Genomic DNA, 16,760 nt, shown 5'->3' on the forward strand with positions numbered 1-16,760 from the left:
GGATTAACTTGTTAATTGACCAGCGTTTTATATCTAAAATTTATTCTCTTTGAGTGTCTTTAAACCACATCGCTGTCAGCAATTTATTACTAATAGATGGATTCTCATTTCGAGTTTCTATTTTGATCCGTCTCTTCAATACGTCACTTCTAATTTAGATCACAATTTTGCTACATTTCCCCTTTGAAATAACCACAAAATAACTAATATCTGAAATTCCGCAACAATGATAACTAAATATTTCAATGCGGTCAATAATTGAGTACAGCTAGGACAAAGCTACAATTTTGGGTGTTTACTCATGTTATTTGAGTGCTAAATTGGAGTGGGTAGTACTAAAGGATTTACAGTTTAGGGCATTTATAGTTAATGATATCCAACTATTTGGACATATAACGGTCATTTTATTGCGGAAATCAAAGATTTATTGGCATCGCTGATCTGTTGAAGCTGGCCACTAAACCAGAGCTTAGAGTGGACATTTTGGTATATCACGGTCTAAACTCGACCAATTTGCCTTCTCTCATTCATAACAGTACCATTACCCACGTACTACGTGTTTACTACGTCATTTCTGGCCAATCGGAGATCTTGGATGTGTGCCATCGTAAGCGAGGAAGTAGTAGCTCCGCCCCTTTCACGTTCAACAAAGTAAGGACGTTTGCACTCAAGATTTTGATCCGCCGGGGACCAGAAAATTTAAATAAATTGCATAAATTACAGATTCCGCGAGTTCCAAACATGGCGTAAAATGAAAAGTCCCCCCAATTAAAATCTCGCATTTTCGGAGTGAGCTTTATTTTTGTGTTCTTATGAATTTGCCGTTCTCTGTTGGACTGACACCTATTGTTTTCTCGTTCCCATTTCTTCGGATTTTCTCACCATTACAAGTCACGTGCCACGAAAAATGCACATTAGAGAGGCGTATTTCTTCCACTGACACCTGTCAAAGAAGCCCCTTTACGTCGTTTCGTAGCGGTCTCTGACTCTAATGCATTTTCTGCATTTTCCAGACGAATAATCATTTGGGAAATGTTATTACCGACATAAACCTCTCGACAAGGGAAGAATGGAGCGCTTGCAGTCTCATTATTTTTATATTTATGTCGAAACACTGCATCAAAATAAGTAATTGTGGATGCAAGCCCTAATGAAAAGGCTTTGTGTAGCTCGAGGTTTTGTTGCTTGGTTTTTGATGTGAAGCGCATCTTTTGGTACTAACTCCTGGTGGTGGAAGAATGCGTTTTATTAGTGAACACAGGAAAAACGTATGAGGAAAATCACGTAGATGTAAATGGGAATGTAAAAGTTTATGGCGGTGGAAACAAAAGGTAGGTCAAAAGTAAATGAGCGAACATAAGTGAACAGACGTGCCTCTACTTTAATTAGATTAACGAATTGTAAAGAAAACGACTCGCAGGAGCGAAAACTATAAAAATAAAATGAGTGCTATTTCTGTATTTAATTAAGATTTAAAGTTAAAAAAGCCATTTAACACTGCGTGTCCGATTATTATCCGAAGAATAACACCGCTTACTTGATTAATGCGAATTTGTAAGATAAGTAAAAAACGTGATTCGAAAACACACGCGCAATAAAAAAATTTTATAGTCCATGTAATAAAAAGCAAACTTTTCTGTATTTCCCTCCTGACCGATAAATACGGTTTTAAATTCGGAATGGAGTTCATTAGTTGACTTTTCGATACAAAGACTTGTTTACATCGGAACAACGTGACGTCAGGGAAATTAATCGGATTTGCCGCGAAACCAACAAAATGAAAATAAATTCATATTTTATCGCAAAAACCGAATTTTATGCACTAATTTCCATCGCAATTATTTATGATTGTCCGCCATAATATTAAACATTCCAAATAATTTATAATTGTGGCTTTATTTATTGTCATTGGATTCCCTGATGCAGCGGTGAATTAAATATGAGGATTAGGGTGGGGGAAAAAGTACCCTCTTACCTACTCAGACGTCCATTAGCTGACGCGAAGATTCAGGATAAGGAAACGTTACTAAACCAACAACAAATTGTGGAATATATGGCTCGGAATCCTCCAGAGATGGCAGAGTTCATCTGGCAAAAACAGGAGCCAAGATAATAAAAAAATCCTTAAATAACACAAAGAACGGGACGTAATGGCGATGTTATCTCCAACACTTTACGGTCGCATGTTCGCCTACATTTCACACTTTACGATTTAATTTAATTGCGAACCGTTAATTAATAACGATGATTGCTGCTACGATCGAGAGATTCTCCACGGAATTGGAAACTTCAAATTAGCGAAAGTATGGGAAATTGGATTTGAATTTTTAACTGCAGTCGATAAATATACTGCAGAACCTTGCGTGGGCGCAAATTATTACATGTGCGCTTGTACGGAAGTTTAAATTGAATCCTGACTGGCGCTTTCTTCGGCGAGAACTGATAAGAAATTCTGATAAAACTTCCAAACAAAAGTAGAACATAGGAGCTAAATATTGCATTAATTTGTCCGACAATAGCAGACTGCATGCCGTGCGTTTTTATATTTATTGTGGTAGTGTCTTCCGCCACAAGAACGCTCCAACGTTAATTAAAGTCCGCTGAAATATTGAATAGTTCCCGTTAAACAACTTTCATCGTCGACAAACTGCTGCCAATTTATTTTTGTGGAACAATTTCGTCCGCTCCGGAGCGAAAGCAAACTTCTCGAAAAAAACATGACGTGCACGTGCTGTTCTCTCGCTGTCATTTCCTCCATAAAAATGTCTTAGTTTTATAGAAAATAAGCCCCCAAGAGCGTACATTTTAATTTGTGTTTTTTGTTCACAGGAGAGTGTAGTCGTCTGCCAAAACGAGAGGGTGAGTAAAAGGACAATACTCGTAGGAAATGTAAATTCCGGTCCGATTCCACTTTTTCCGCCCTGAAAATAATTAATTTCTCGCTCCATCAATCATTGTTTATCATTTTTGAGTGATGCTCAAGAAGCCTAACAGATGAGCTTTATTATATGAACGGTTCAATTTAAGTAAATAATGAAGACATCAATCATGAGCAATTTTATGTTTGTCCGAAGAATCGGAATGATCGATGAAATATGGAAATCGACGTTGAAGTTTGACGGTCTGATGAGCACATACGAATTGTTAAATTACGTGTAATTAACGAATGCACGATCTAATTACGACCAGAGACGACTGTAAACAAGAGCCTAAGACAAACTCTAAGTTAGTTAATGCCTTAGTTGCTGGGAACAAAAGCTCGAGCCATAATACTAAGCTCATTGTACAAACTACAATGGCATACTGATTTAGTGGGAACATTTGGAAACAGCGCCCATTCTACCTAATTTTAAAGAGTTTTTCGATTCGAACAAAAGAAACTTTCATACAAATGAAAAGTTAATTTATCAAGCAGAGCTCTAGAGGGAAAGGAGCACTCATATATGACGGCGCAACTCAATCTTCCAAGATTGAAATTTTAAATCAATTGGAGTGATTTCGGAGCGACACGCGAGAAGATTACATTACTGAAAACTGAGTCCTGGGTGAAAACAATCGCTCTGAGCTAAAGGATGAAACACCAAATTAAAAACTCCACTTTCTCCGATCATACTCGTAATGAATCTCCCGAAAAAGCGCTTCCACTCCAGTGACTTAATTCCGCGTAAAGGCCAATTTGTCAACGGGTTATCCAAACAAGCCTCGAAATAATCCTCCATATATCAACCACGCAAAGAAGCCGAAGAAGCAGAGGCCTGTTCTTGCCCGGATTCGCCGCTTTCTGTGTGTACTCAACGCTCCGCGACCGCCATAAATCTACCACTCTACTGTTGGTATAAGTTTCGGCTTTTGGCTGTGGCCGTGATCCGCCTTTGCGAGTTGTGTATGGCCTAAGTCGGCTCCGGGCTACAAGACGTCCGGAAAAAAAAAACAAGAACTAAATCTATACGTATTTAGCCGGAAAGAAAGCTTTGTTTGCTTTGCGGAAGTGCACCTGTAGAATTGCCAAGTCCGGGCTCCGGGCGATTTTTAAACAAATGAAGCGAGCACAATGGATGTGGAAACTTGCAAGACTTGAAAGTTTATTAATTTAATTACATACTTTGTTCAGCGGAAGAGTTTAGTGGAAGAGGATCACGTCGTTTTATTGGAAACGTCGTCGAAGCGCGAGAGCTTTTCCTCTCATTACTACGATTTTTTTGATAGAATAGACAACAATCAAGGGGGAAATTGAGAAGAAACATTTATTAAAACACACATTGGCGCACAATTAGTTTTCTTCTTTTCTTATTGTTTTATGGACGTCACGTTTCTTTCCGATAACTTCGAGTTTTCCTGAATAAAAATTACAGACTTTGAAAGCACCACATTCTCTATTAATTAAATCTAATACTTAACCGGGGATAAACACGAGTTGAACATTAAGTTGGCGGGCAAAGTTTAAGACGCAGATTTAATATAATTAGAGAAGAACAAGACTAACACAAGACAGGTCTTAATTAATTAAAATAATTGGATTTAGATGAGTGTATACCTGGAAATGTTTGTAGAGGAATTCGGAAAAACAAAAGTTGGAGGTGTTGTTACAAATTAATTATAATTACAGAAAGGTAGAAATTTGGGATATATGTGGAGCGGAATTGATCTTAAAACCAAAAACTGAATTTAGACTTTCCAAGTAGATTTCCCAGTCTTCCCGTTTGTCAAGTCATAACTTCCAAATAATTCACGCAATCGATCTTGTGTAGTCTACAAAAACCCCGACTTTCAACTCGAATAAACAAGCGACTTTCCGATTCGAACAATTTTTTCAGGCAGCGAAAAGTTTCAGCAAAGATTAAATTACGAAACTTTGAGAGATGTGCTTTGATTTTTCATCGGGTATTTTTAGTGGGCCCAGAAGCCCAAAAAGCGTTTAATTATGTACATAATCTTGGAAACGTAAAAAATAATCCTTTGTGCGAATTTTGTTGGGGTGCGTTTCCCCCCTCATTTTCGCCTAAATCGCTAGTATTTATCCGGGCCGCAGCCTTTCAATCTCGAGTGTGGTGTAAATTGGCATCCATTTGCATAAACATTAGTTTTCCGTACCTGAGAGCCGTGTTTGAGCGCCTGGAATTTTCTAAAATATGCGCATAAATATATCGAATCCTGATTACCGCGCTTCTCGCCTAGACGCTCATTAAAAATCTTCAAAATTACCATCCTTTATTGCTTGTTTGGCGGAAATCGCCACCTTACAACACCCGAAATGACATTTTTCAACGGATGTTAATTATTGAGCACCTTTCTTCAGCGCCCATAAAACCGTTTTGTCTCGTCGCTCTTGAAGTATTGTCGTCCTTGTAACGTTACCAGTTTACGGCTCCGGTGTCGCTTTGAAAAATTAATAAACGTGTAAAACAGTGCGCTTGTCGCGCGTAAAAATAAATATTGAAACACGGGTTAGTTTTTATTGTTATTGCTGCGACTCGGTGCGCCCAAAACCATTACCATTATGTGTTTTAAAGTTGTCAGAACCGTGCCAGCCACCGAAAATAAAATGCCTGTAAAGTTGGCATCTGTAAGATATTAGCGCCCCTGACAGCAGCCAATATGCGCCACGAGATAAAGCACTTGTCACTTAAAAGTATTGACGCGTTTAACCGCCGGGGCTAATTACTAAAGGGGTGAAAGTTTACGATTTATTTATTGTAAAATTATCAATTTTATCATCCCCCTGTTTAGGGTTCAAGGTCCCGGAACAATAAACCTCTAATCCGGAGGCTGCTTCTCCGTGAAATATCATCGCAATTTCGGTATTCACAGGTGGGATGGAATTATTTATTGAAAAAAGGTGCCGGAAGATTGTGAATTAAATCTGCATAGTGCGAGTTCGAAGCACGCCCACCGTTCCGAATTTATTTTTACTTCTTAATTTAAATTCTATTTACAGAACATTTTGACGCAACGGTGTCTAAAAATAGATCGTCTTGTGAGAATTTGTCGAAAACTTCATCAAAAAAAGATAATCTTCGTGGGATGAAAAGAATGGAAGAGTGTCGGCGGTAATTGTTCTGTGGACGGCGATGTCGTGGAAAGTCACGCATTAAAACATCCCTTGACATTTTCTTCATTAATTTTTGATGCAAAGGCCGATGTAAATTTGAATAATGTTCACCGTTCATTGTTAGTTGGTCAATGGAAATTACGACTTCCGGGTTATACACGCACGGGTCGGACCGGAAAGGAGTTTCTAGGGGGAAAGTAAAAGAAGCGTCGATTTTCCGTATTCACTCGACTAATTTAATTATGGAAGACGTGACAGTTTGAGAAATTGTGTGTTCTGATTTGTTTCAAATTGGAATGGAATGGAAAAAAAATAATTACACTTTTTTGTCATGATTTGAACAAAACCCACTTTTTATTCCCGGAGCACTCAAATCGTTTTAACCGTAGTTAAATTTTCTCTAAAACAAACAGAAAACTCGTTCCAACTAAAATGTTTAGCTAAATTTTGTGAAAAATCGTTTTCCGAAGCGAAATTCATTTGTTACTCAAATAGACGTACAAAAAATGATATGATGTTAACTTTGTCACGGGAAATAAATAATAATGAAAGTCTATTTAACGCGTCTCCCGCTTCGTTCCAATTTTAATAAATCCGACTTATCTAAATGATGAAAAACTCGTGAAAGTTTTCGAACACTGCTCGGTTTTTCCATCTGGAAGTTGTTATGGTGAAGATCTTTATGGTAAACCGGAAAATGTGGTGCTTGTAGGACGCGCGGTATTTTATTCATAAAATGCAAATCGTTGTTTAATTTAGTGTTAATGGAACCGTTTTAATAAAAAGCTCTTGAAAACGGGTGATAATTTATGAAAGGGCACGGAGAAAATTACTGCGCCGCCACCAATACCGAATAACTTTAACCACCGTATAAAATTTCAAACGTCTTTATTTATAGAAGTTTGAAATTAGTAATTCGTGAGGTCGCATAACAGTCTGTAATTTTAAAACGGGGGCGTTTGGGGAAGTTTGTGAATGCGCATCTGTAATGAAAGCGTCGGTAAACAGACGCCATGGAAGCTTTCGGAGATATTTTTAACACTATTTGAAGAATGGTCTGATAGAACCTGCCATAAATATCGCATTTTGTTCCGTTTGCGCCGCGTAAAATTTAATTCTCATCCCCGGCTTTGATATTAATATTCCGGCTGTTAAACGTCGAGATATGGAAAGATGTAGCAGCGTCCATAAAGTGGCGGGCAACATTTTTATCATTTAAAGTGGTTAGCGCAGTACTTCGTGTATTTAAAATTTACAGCCGCAGCTTTTCAAAGCGGAAAACACTTGAAAACTAAATAATGCAGTGCCGACATTTCCACGGCACAGGTCGGTTTAATTTACGGCAATCAGCCGCTGTCGAAACTCCGGAACGGAGAGCTTTCACTGCAAAAAACACGTCCGACCGGAAATAAAGCTTTTACTTATCTACATCTGCATAAATGATTCATCGCAAATCTCGCGCAAATTGCCTCATCTGCTTCCAACTGATGGATGGACACATTGGAAAATTGCACAGCGAAAACTATTTTGTGTGGAGGCACAGAGGAAAGCGCTTTATGATAGCCCTATCAAATTTCTCCCAGTTGGAGCAACGATAAAACCGGGTCAAAGTACGTGACTAATGAAACGGAGATACAAAACGAAGTGTTAATCCTTCCTTTGCCTTTTCCACCTAACTATATTATTTTTTATGGTAGTGTAAAATCCAACTTGGCTGAAAAAGTGTCTTAACGAGCGCAGCGTTTCGCCCATTAGCGATGCATCATCAGCGATCGTGGACTTTTTACACAAACGATGTGTCCTGAGGGACTGTGTTGGTGATGTTATTAAAACCTTGTTACCGCCGTTTGTTTATAGGGATAAGCGACCGGACTAGACATAAATATTGAGATAATTGTAATTATTTCCTCAAAGTTCGAAGCTTAAAAAGGCTGGCAAAAACAAAATTAGGAAATGACCAACGCTTCGTTGCTTCGAAACTTTCGCAAACTATGGCCATATTGAATTTTTTTCGAAACTTTGTTGTTTTTCTCTCGTAAAAGCTCTTTTTTTTTCGTTCGTCCCCGTTCAACCTCTGTAAAAATTCTTTTATTCCCACTTCATCCATTGTCAGAGCTTGTTCTTGTATGATCTCTGATTAAATTTATCCTCGAAGTTTTGCCGTCGCTCGGGGAATATTTAATTTAATAAACGTTAGCTCGCTTAAACACCTCTCTCATATACAAGCGGACTTTTTAATAAAACCGGAACAATATCCCGTCGATGGGGCTCTAAAATCCGGACATTCAACCACAATCGCTGCTTTTTCCCCTACTCGAACTAATTAAAACCGAACGGCGATTATCTCAGGTCTGCATGTAATAAATTTGATTTGCACACATGTTTCTGAGCTTTATCGACTGGCTCGGACGTTTGTAGGTCGCTAGGAGTAGGTAATTCCGCATTTGCAACTGATGTAATTGCGGCTAATTTGTGTCCGGAGAACTGAAGATCCGCCATGTTGTGATGAGGACACGTTATCTACTCTAACCAGTCGCAATTTATGTTTCCATCAATAATCGATCCGAGGGGGTGTGAAGTGCTCATCGGGTGAATGCGTTTCGAGGTAAATTATCAACGCACAGGTCAGAGAGTTGCAGACTATTTTCAATAATAACTGAAATCATTTTTCAAACAGGTGATGTGGTCGAGGGTTATCAATGGTAATGGCTAACTTTTTGATGCCAATTTTGGCCATTGGAGCGTTATTTTCACTGGGATTTGTTGGGGATGAAAATGAAACTTGATGTGCATTTTACTTGGAAGCTGTAAAATTAATAGATGTTTACTTTATGATACTTCTATTTCAGTTACTAAAATTTATGACTTCTATTTTCAGAGTTGAGGCGGTCTGTTTATGAAAAGTAAATGGTGTCATATTTAAGAGGATTCTCTTCGAACATTTAAAACAGCACAAATTTCGGCCGACGTAGGATAAAAATTATTACACCATAAAAAAAGCAAGACATGGACTGAAGTAGATTTACAGACTTGTAAATTTTATTTTAGAAAAATTAAATTTTCGAATTCCAAAAAATGTAAGCAAATTCTTAGCAAACAAAATAGTAAAAACAATGGCAAAAATCGCATCTATCTGTCGTAGTTGCCGAAATACTAAGCACCAAAATCACAGAGTTCAAAATGTTTATCCTTTGACTACAACTTCAACTTCAACTGCTGATAATTCGGTTATTTGTAAACGTACGTTAAAAATTCGCACAATTTTGGGATTTTTCTTGAAATTCTGCATTAAATGAGCACTAATAACTTGAGTGTACTTTTGAAATAAACGAGTAAATGACCAAAATTCATCTTCTAAAGCTCTTTTTGGAGTGACTTTCGAAGAACTTTTTGGGAGAGAGAAAATGAGGTTACTACCTTTGAATTATCAACTGCTCAAATCATATAGATCGATAGGTCAAATAGTCAAAGTCTGGGTGAAATGAGCACCGATAAATTCAAGTTTGCTCCGCAATTAAGCGAAATATTAACCGAATTCGATTTAAGTACATCATTTTTTTGAAGAATTAAAGTTTTGACTCTGGGATATGTGAGAACAGATTGTTATCGGTCCAAAAAACAATGGCGCGAACCGCATCTTTCTATTTGTCATAGTTTCGAAGATTTCGAGACCACCGAAAGCGTCAAACACTTTGTTAATAATACAATTTAATAAACACTATGTATTTAATTACGTACTTTATAAATTCGCACATTTTGGATTTTGCGTAAAATTCTGCGTCAAATAAACACTAATAACTTGAGTTTGCTTTAGAAAAAATAAACAAAAGGGTTATTTTTAAGAAGCTTTTGTGAAGCAAAAACGACAATTAATCCAAATTAATTAATTAATTAATTAATCAAAAGTGTGAGAAAAGCGATGGCGAAAACCGCATCTTTCTATCTGTTGTAGTTTCAGAGATATTGAAAATTGAAAATTTCGAAAATAAACCAACTATCCAAAACTATAACCGGTATTTATTGTCGAACGTGGATTTCGACCACAAATTTAGAATCTGCATGGAATTCTGCGTAAATGGGAATCTTATAACTGGCAATAAAAATTAAGCCAAACTTGGAAAAATGGATCTCTGTAAAACAGCTTTAATAAAAAAAACATAAAAAAAAAATCCATTTGGTTTTCGAGATATTTTGTTAAGTATAACTTCACATTGGAATTCCCATAAGCGAAATACGGCAGGAATCCTCTTAACAAGCCAGTTGAGTTCTTCCTAAATTTTAATATTTACCACCACCGAAAAGGACGTAAAAACCACTTTTCATATTTGTTAATTATCGTTTTCGTTTCCAATTCCACGTCGCGTCGCGGCTTTGCGAAGTTGTGCCTCTGTTATTTGCCAACATAACATAACCATTCCTTTTATTCCCGTTCTCCTGGAAAAGGTCGTTCCAGGAGTTCCCTAACAATGTTCAAAGTGCAACATTGCATGTTTACTTGTCTCAAACATGGCGTTTTCTCCCGTCGTGCGATCTCCGAAGTCTCTTCGCATCACGAGACCTCCCAGGTCCGGGTCGTTATTGATTTCGGTTGCGGTAAGAGGGCAAAATTTCTGCCACACTGACACACATTAACATAGACATGGCTTATTGTCGTTACCGTTCGAGGTCTGGCGCCAGTAAAAAACCGAAAACGTTATTGTAGACGCATCCGTTTAGATATGCGCGTCGTGCGTGTTGGTAATCTCCCGTCGTGACACTTCCATTTGTAAGAGTTTTTTACTACAGGCTGCCGATATTTTCGGGGACTGCATAACAACGAAGTCTGTAATGGAGGATTCTGTTAATAATTACGTAATTGCGGGGTGTTTTGATGCGGTAAATATACGAATGAGAGAGTTAATATTTGATGAGGAGACAGAAAAAGGAGGGGAAAATTAAGCTTTTAAAAGCTTCTTGACGAGGAGGTCATGTATGATTTACGGAAACATGCGGAGATTTTTCAGACTGGAAAACATACGACAGATTACTCACTGACGTTGACACGCTTGTTGCGGCACGACGTGAATTTTGAAAATCTTTCAGAGGAGGAAATGGGAAAAACCTCCTCCACAATAAGTACAAACAAACTTAAATACTTTGTCGTCTCTGTGTGCTTTTTCCAATCGCAATAAAGGAGTCATAAATCCAAATTCGTTCGCTCAAGACAAAGTTATAAGTTATACTGCCGCCATAAAGTACCCCTATTTTACGTTATTATCGCGTTTCGCAATTGTTTCTTATATTCGCCGCCCCCGAAAGTTAATGTTTATCACCGGGACTGGTATCCATGTTGAACTGGGGCGGCATTCATCGTGTACCGTCCCGAGGTTAAGTAGAGCGTGAAGCGATTGCCGCCGCCGGTGTAGATATCGGTCGGTGACGGCGTCACCGCCACCGCGTGGGGTGCTGAGAGCAATGCTATGTATCTGTCTCCACCGTAATGGAGATAGTTCCACTAACGCCCCACTCGGGTATATGGCTCGTGATTTTGATACGATGATGTATCCATAAAAGATATCTAAACACGTCTCAAGTTATTGTGAAATGTGTGCGTTTGCCCTTGCCCGAAAAACCGCCAATTTATCCTTCGCCAGGATAAAGGCTTGGCTGGAAATATCGTCATAAAGTCATTGTACGAGGAAACATTTATTTTAAATGGTAAGAAAGATTCAGGAGCCGCGAGTGGACTTTGTGCATGTTCAGCAAGTGGGACATATGGGGGCGCATTACGCTCGTAAAACTTCTTGTTTTGGATGAAATCAGGTGTTTTATTACAACGGTCGTTAAAATGAAACTTGCAACGTTAAGGGACAAAACGAGATTAAATAAGGTCTACATGGGCAATATGTGGGAATTGGTGGAAGTCCGCAATGTTAATTTATAATGTACCGAAAAATTTAGTTAATTCGGATCTGCGTTCTATTTCAGAACAAGATTTTAATCCTTTAGATAATATGCTCGTGTTATTGTTTTACTATTAGTTACAATAATTACCAATAAATTGTAGAAAAGCAGTACCAAAACCTCGTAATTCCACTGTTTTAGGATAAAACTGCCAAAGCTACAAAATTCAATAGAAAGTTGTAAACATTTTTGGTCTGTCTTTAAAACAAAAATTTCTGAATATTGTGTTCATTGCTCTAAAATTTTGAAATTGAATACAGTTAATAGACAATACAATTAATAGACAAGACGAAGTAATAAAACCTCCAAACTTCACTGTTTCAGGATTTAAACTGTCAAAGTAGTAAACATATTTGGAGTTCGTCTTAAAAATATATTTTTTGTTAAATTTTGTTTCTTGGTATAAAATTTTGAAATTTAATTTAATTGATAAACAACTCAAAAATATCAAAACTTCCAAATTTCACAGTTTTAGGATTATATAATAAAGCTAGGTACTGAATTCAGTAGAAAAGGGTGAACCTTTTTTAAGTTTGTCTTGAAAATAAAAATTTTCAAAAATGTTGATTTTTGCGCTAAAATTTTGGAATTTAACACAGTCGATACACAAGTAGAAAGTAAAAATTTAATTGTTTTAGCATTAAAACTGCCAAACTTACAGAATTCAATAGAAACTAGTGAAGCTTTTAGGTTCGTCCTAAAAATGAAGATTTCTAAAAATTCTGTTTCCTTGCTTTAAAATTTTAGAATTCAACACAGTCGATAGACAAGTGTAAAAAAATAAAACTTCCAAATTTCACTGTTTTAGGAACACAACTGCAAAAATTACGAAATTAAATAAAAAGTGGTGAACATTTTTGATTCGTCTTCAAATTAAAAATTTCAAAAAATTTTATTATTTGCTCTAAAATTTTAGACAAACATTTGATAATTAAGTTAAAAGTATCAAAACCTCGTAATTTCAGTGTTTTAGAATTAAAACTGCCAAAGCAACGGTATTTAGTTGAACGATTTGAAAATTTTTGGTTACTCTTCAATTTGAAAAATTCTAAAAATTTTATTCATTGCACAAATTAATTTGAAATTTAATACAGTTTATAATATAAATAATAATTTTTAGATAAGTCGAAAGTAATACCTAAAACCCTTCAAATTTCAAGTTTAACACAGTTTGTAGTCAACTCAAAAATAACTAAATATCCAAATTTCAATTCAATAGAAAGTGGTAATAAACATTCATTTTGAGTTCGTCTTCAAAATATATTTTTCTTAATGTTATTTGTTGATGTAAAATTTTGGGATTTAGTTAATACATTTGATAGACGAGTCAAAAGTAACAAAAGCTCAGAATTTTACAGTTTTAGGATTAAAACTGCTAGAGTTACAAAATTTAATAAAAAGTGGTAACACTTTAAATTTTAATTCTTTCTTTAAAATTTTGGAATTTACACAGTCGATAGACAAGTAAAAAGTGATAAAACTTCAAAATTTTACTGTATTGGGATTATAACTACTAAAGTTACGGAGTCCAATTGAAAGTGTTGAACATTTTTGGTTCGCCCTGAAAATAAAAATTTCCAAAAATTTTGTTTCATGCTCTAAAATTTTGAAATTTAATACAGTTGATAAACTAGTCCCAAGTATCAAAACTTCCAAATTTCAGTGTTTTGGGATTAAAACTGCCCAAGATACAAAATTTAATTGAAAATTGTATAATTCTTTAAATGGCCTTACGTGAGATTTTGTGGAAATGCGCAATAATTTTGTGGAAATGCGCAATGTTAATTTATTATATCAAAAAAATGTCCTAAAAAATGTAATTAATTCGGATTTGTGTTCTATTCCAACAGAATTTTAATCGTATAGATATGTCGGTATTATTGTTTTACTATTAGGTACAATAATTACCAATAAATTGTGGAAAAGCACTAATGATAGAAACCGCCCATTTGTTTATTTGTTAAATAATGTATGTATGCGTTACAGTTGCATTAAATAAACCCACAGTTTTGTCGAATTCCGCTGAATTATTAAAGCCGAATAGGGAGATTCAGCGCCAGAGATCTGACAGTTTTAATAACATTCAGGTCAGGACGCACAATAGATAAATTCTTTTTTCTTTGTAAGAAAACTCGAATTTGACTCTACACCTTGTGCGATAATGACCGCGTTATGCCTTGTAACGTTCCGTCATGAAAAACGGTAATTGTTGTTTGCCAGTGCGGAAATAGGAAACATTGTATGTGAAAACATTTAGGAGAGGAAAACACAATTCCCGACTGTTGAGCACGACGAAACTCCCGTTATTTATACAGGAGGTGTTCTCTTACTCGTTACAAGAAGAGATCTTTACTACCGTCGTCGAGCAATCTGGCACTAACAATGCCAGTAATTGATAGCAATAAATGACATTTCGCTAACAAGCGACATGCGACACTCAATTTGTAGTTTTGCCGCCTCTCGTATTCTTGTTCCACCCCCAAAGTCAGTCAAATCCGCCCCATGAAAAATTGTGATTAGTCACATTTTAAGAAATCACACTACTGCATGTAATTAATCATAACTCGGAGTGGAAAGCCGACGGCGGTGCATAAATCAACTTATTTAATAGAGAACGTGTTAAACAAAATTTTCATTTTGCCGTTATCGATGCATGGATGGACTTGGTTATTGCGTTGCGGGTTTAATTAATGAAAAGCGATAACGATGAGCAGATGAGCGGCAAATGGCTTTAGTGGTGCGCTCTATATAACGCACCATCAAAAAAGAGGAAAAAGAGGCCGGGATTTAGTGCTAATTACCACTACCGGAGGGACTTTTGTCGAAGCAATAGTTGGCTGTAAAAAATTCACAAAAAGTCCGTTTTTTTCCTGTTTAACATTGCAACTGTGCGTCAAAAATGACATTCTTCTGGTTTTCCATTAACGCCACTAAATAAACTTTTATCGTTTCGCTTGTAATGCTGTTACGACCAACATGTTTTATTTTCGTCATTATACGCTGAATTACTCATTCCAGTACAATGCAATAAAGCGCTGGATGAAAGTCGTTAAAATGAATCGCTTTGCACTTTCTTTGGGTGTCGTTTTGCACATGATTTCGTTTAATTTCGGTCCCTAAATGGAAATTTCGCACACCTAAAGAAAGTGAATTAAAATGATAGCCATAAATTCCGATGTGTAACTTAAAAATGGCGCTGTCAAGCAGCCAGATGAAAATTTGTTTTGAACAAAGCCATAAGTCACAATTCACGAGCTTTGCCGCAAAAATGCCGCTCTGCCTCTCGCTTTCTTCAAAGCCACGAAACAGATGGGATTCCGAGTCTTAAATTTAACGCATCGCCTCGGGAAATTTATGAAAATATGCGTTTCATATATATTTGCGGTTTTAAAGTTATTATGTGCCCTAATACGGCAACGGAATTTTTAGGATGGCTCAAGGGTTAGACAAATTTCACAGTTTACGACGAAGGGAAAACGATTATTAAGACGTAGCAATATGCAGTTTTTATGGTTGAATTGGGGATAAATTTTGAGGGGATATGCCGCAAATTAGCGTGAATAAAATTCCGCACATTCTTGAAATGTTGTTCCACCACCTCGTGTAAATATAAACACAATTACTTCAATTACTAATGTTTCCTCGGCTACATTGTTTATTTTTTTTCCAATGTTGTTTCGACAAACACATTTGATGTAATAACCCGACACCGGCAACTCCGGTTTTGACGTAAAATCACGATGTTTAATTCTGTTATGAAAACTTAAAATTTGATTAAACGACGCTCCGCTTTTTTCCTTATAATCTAATTTCCGTTTCATTTATTCTCCTTAATTAGCGCCATGTATAGAAAATGCGAATGGTTTATCCTAAAATCCTTGATTCTTTCTTTCCCAGGTCAAAACATCACCACCGTGAATTCCCGGAAACTCATTACCAGTCAGAACGGTATTTGTAATGATTCGTTTTAATTAACACGGAAAACAGCAGAATCGTTTCTTCGGAAAGTTTATTAAATTTCGAATAGTGAATTATTTAGCCAGAACAATGCCGGCTTAAATCGGTACTTAATAATTAGGAAGAAGGGAGAGCATGGGAAATATTAAAGCCTTTTAAGTCCGGGTCGAGGTGCACTCCATATTTTCGCAGAATCACTTACTTAGCACCGGGATAAACGCGAACGCATTCAATTATACTGAAATGGTGAAATCCTTTTAATCAGGAATTCAATGCGCCCACTCCTCTACAATTACAGAGTGTTGGAAATTCACAAAGCTGGGACGAAATACATTATGGATTTAGAAATGGAGCGGACGGAGTGGACTCGAAAGTGTGGGCAGTAATGACGCGTTTCAGATGAGTTTACATTTTTCAGGATGGACGAAAAGTACAATTCAGTAGCATTCAATTATTTGCGGGTTGAGATTGGAATAACACTCATAATTAAAAAACAACGGCTTGTTTAGGCCAGTTATAATAAAACTTTGTCGAAATTGTTACTTACGGTTTAATCACAACACTGAATTCGTTGGCACTGCTGAATCTCGACTGTCCATGCGTTCCTTTATACTCGTATCATTATATTATACCAAAAAAATGCTTCATTACTGAGTCGTTGCATCACACAATTGACGATTATTAATAAAGTTTACACGCGTATTTGTTTGAAAGTAAAAAGTTAATTGTATTCTTGGTAAAGTTTGATATTTGCGTCGTTTTTTCTTGAGCAGAATAAAAAGTTATTTTTAAGAGTTTCGTATAATTAATT

The 16,760-nt window shown here is 36.5% G+C and overlaps 1 protein-coding gene across 3 annotated transcripts in view; it reads left to right on the forward strand.

Annotated features, from left to right (window-relative positions):
• The window catches only part of Ten-a (Teneurin-a transmembrane protein), a 117,967-nt gene that overhangs the window by 24,874 nt on the left and 76,333 nt on the right, over positions 1-16,760 (forward strand). For all 3 annotated transcript variants that reach the window (XM_088044292.1, XM_088044293.1, XM_088044294.1), the window contains exon 4: positions 2,830-2,859. The gene's annotated coding sequence lies outside the window, so the exon portion shown is untranslated. The remainder of the gene's footprint in view (positions 1-2,829; positions 2,860-16,760) is intronic.

This window comes from Gnatocerus cornutus, chromosome 8 (assembly GCF_029298725.1).
Source record: "Gnatocerus cornutus isolate USDA-ARS CGAHR chromosome 8, icGnaCorn1.1, whole genome shotgun sequence".
NCBI classification, from domain to species: domain Eukaryota; kingdom Metazoa; phylum Arthropoda; class Insecta; order Coleoptera; family Tenebrionidae; genus Gnatocerus; species Gnatocerus cornutus.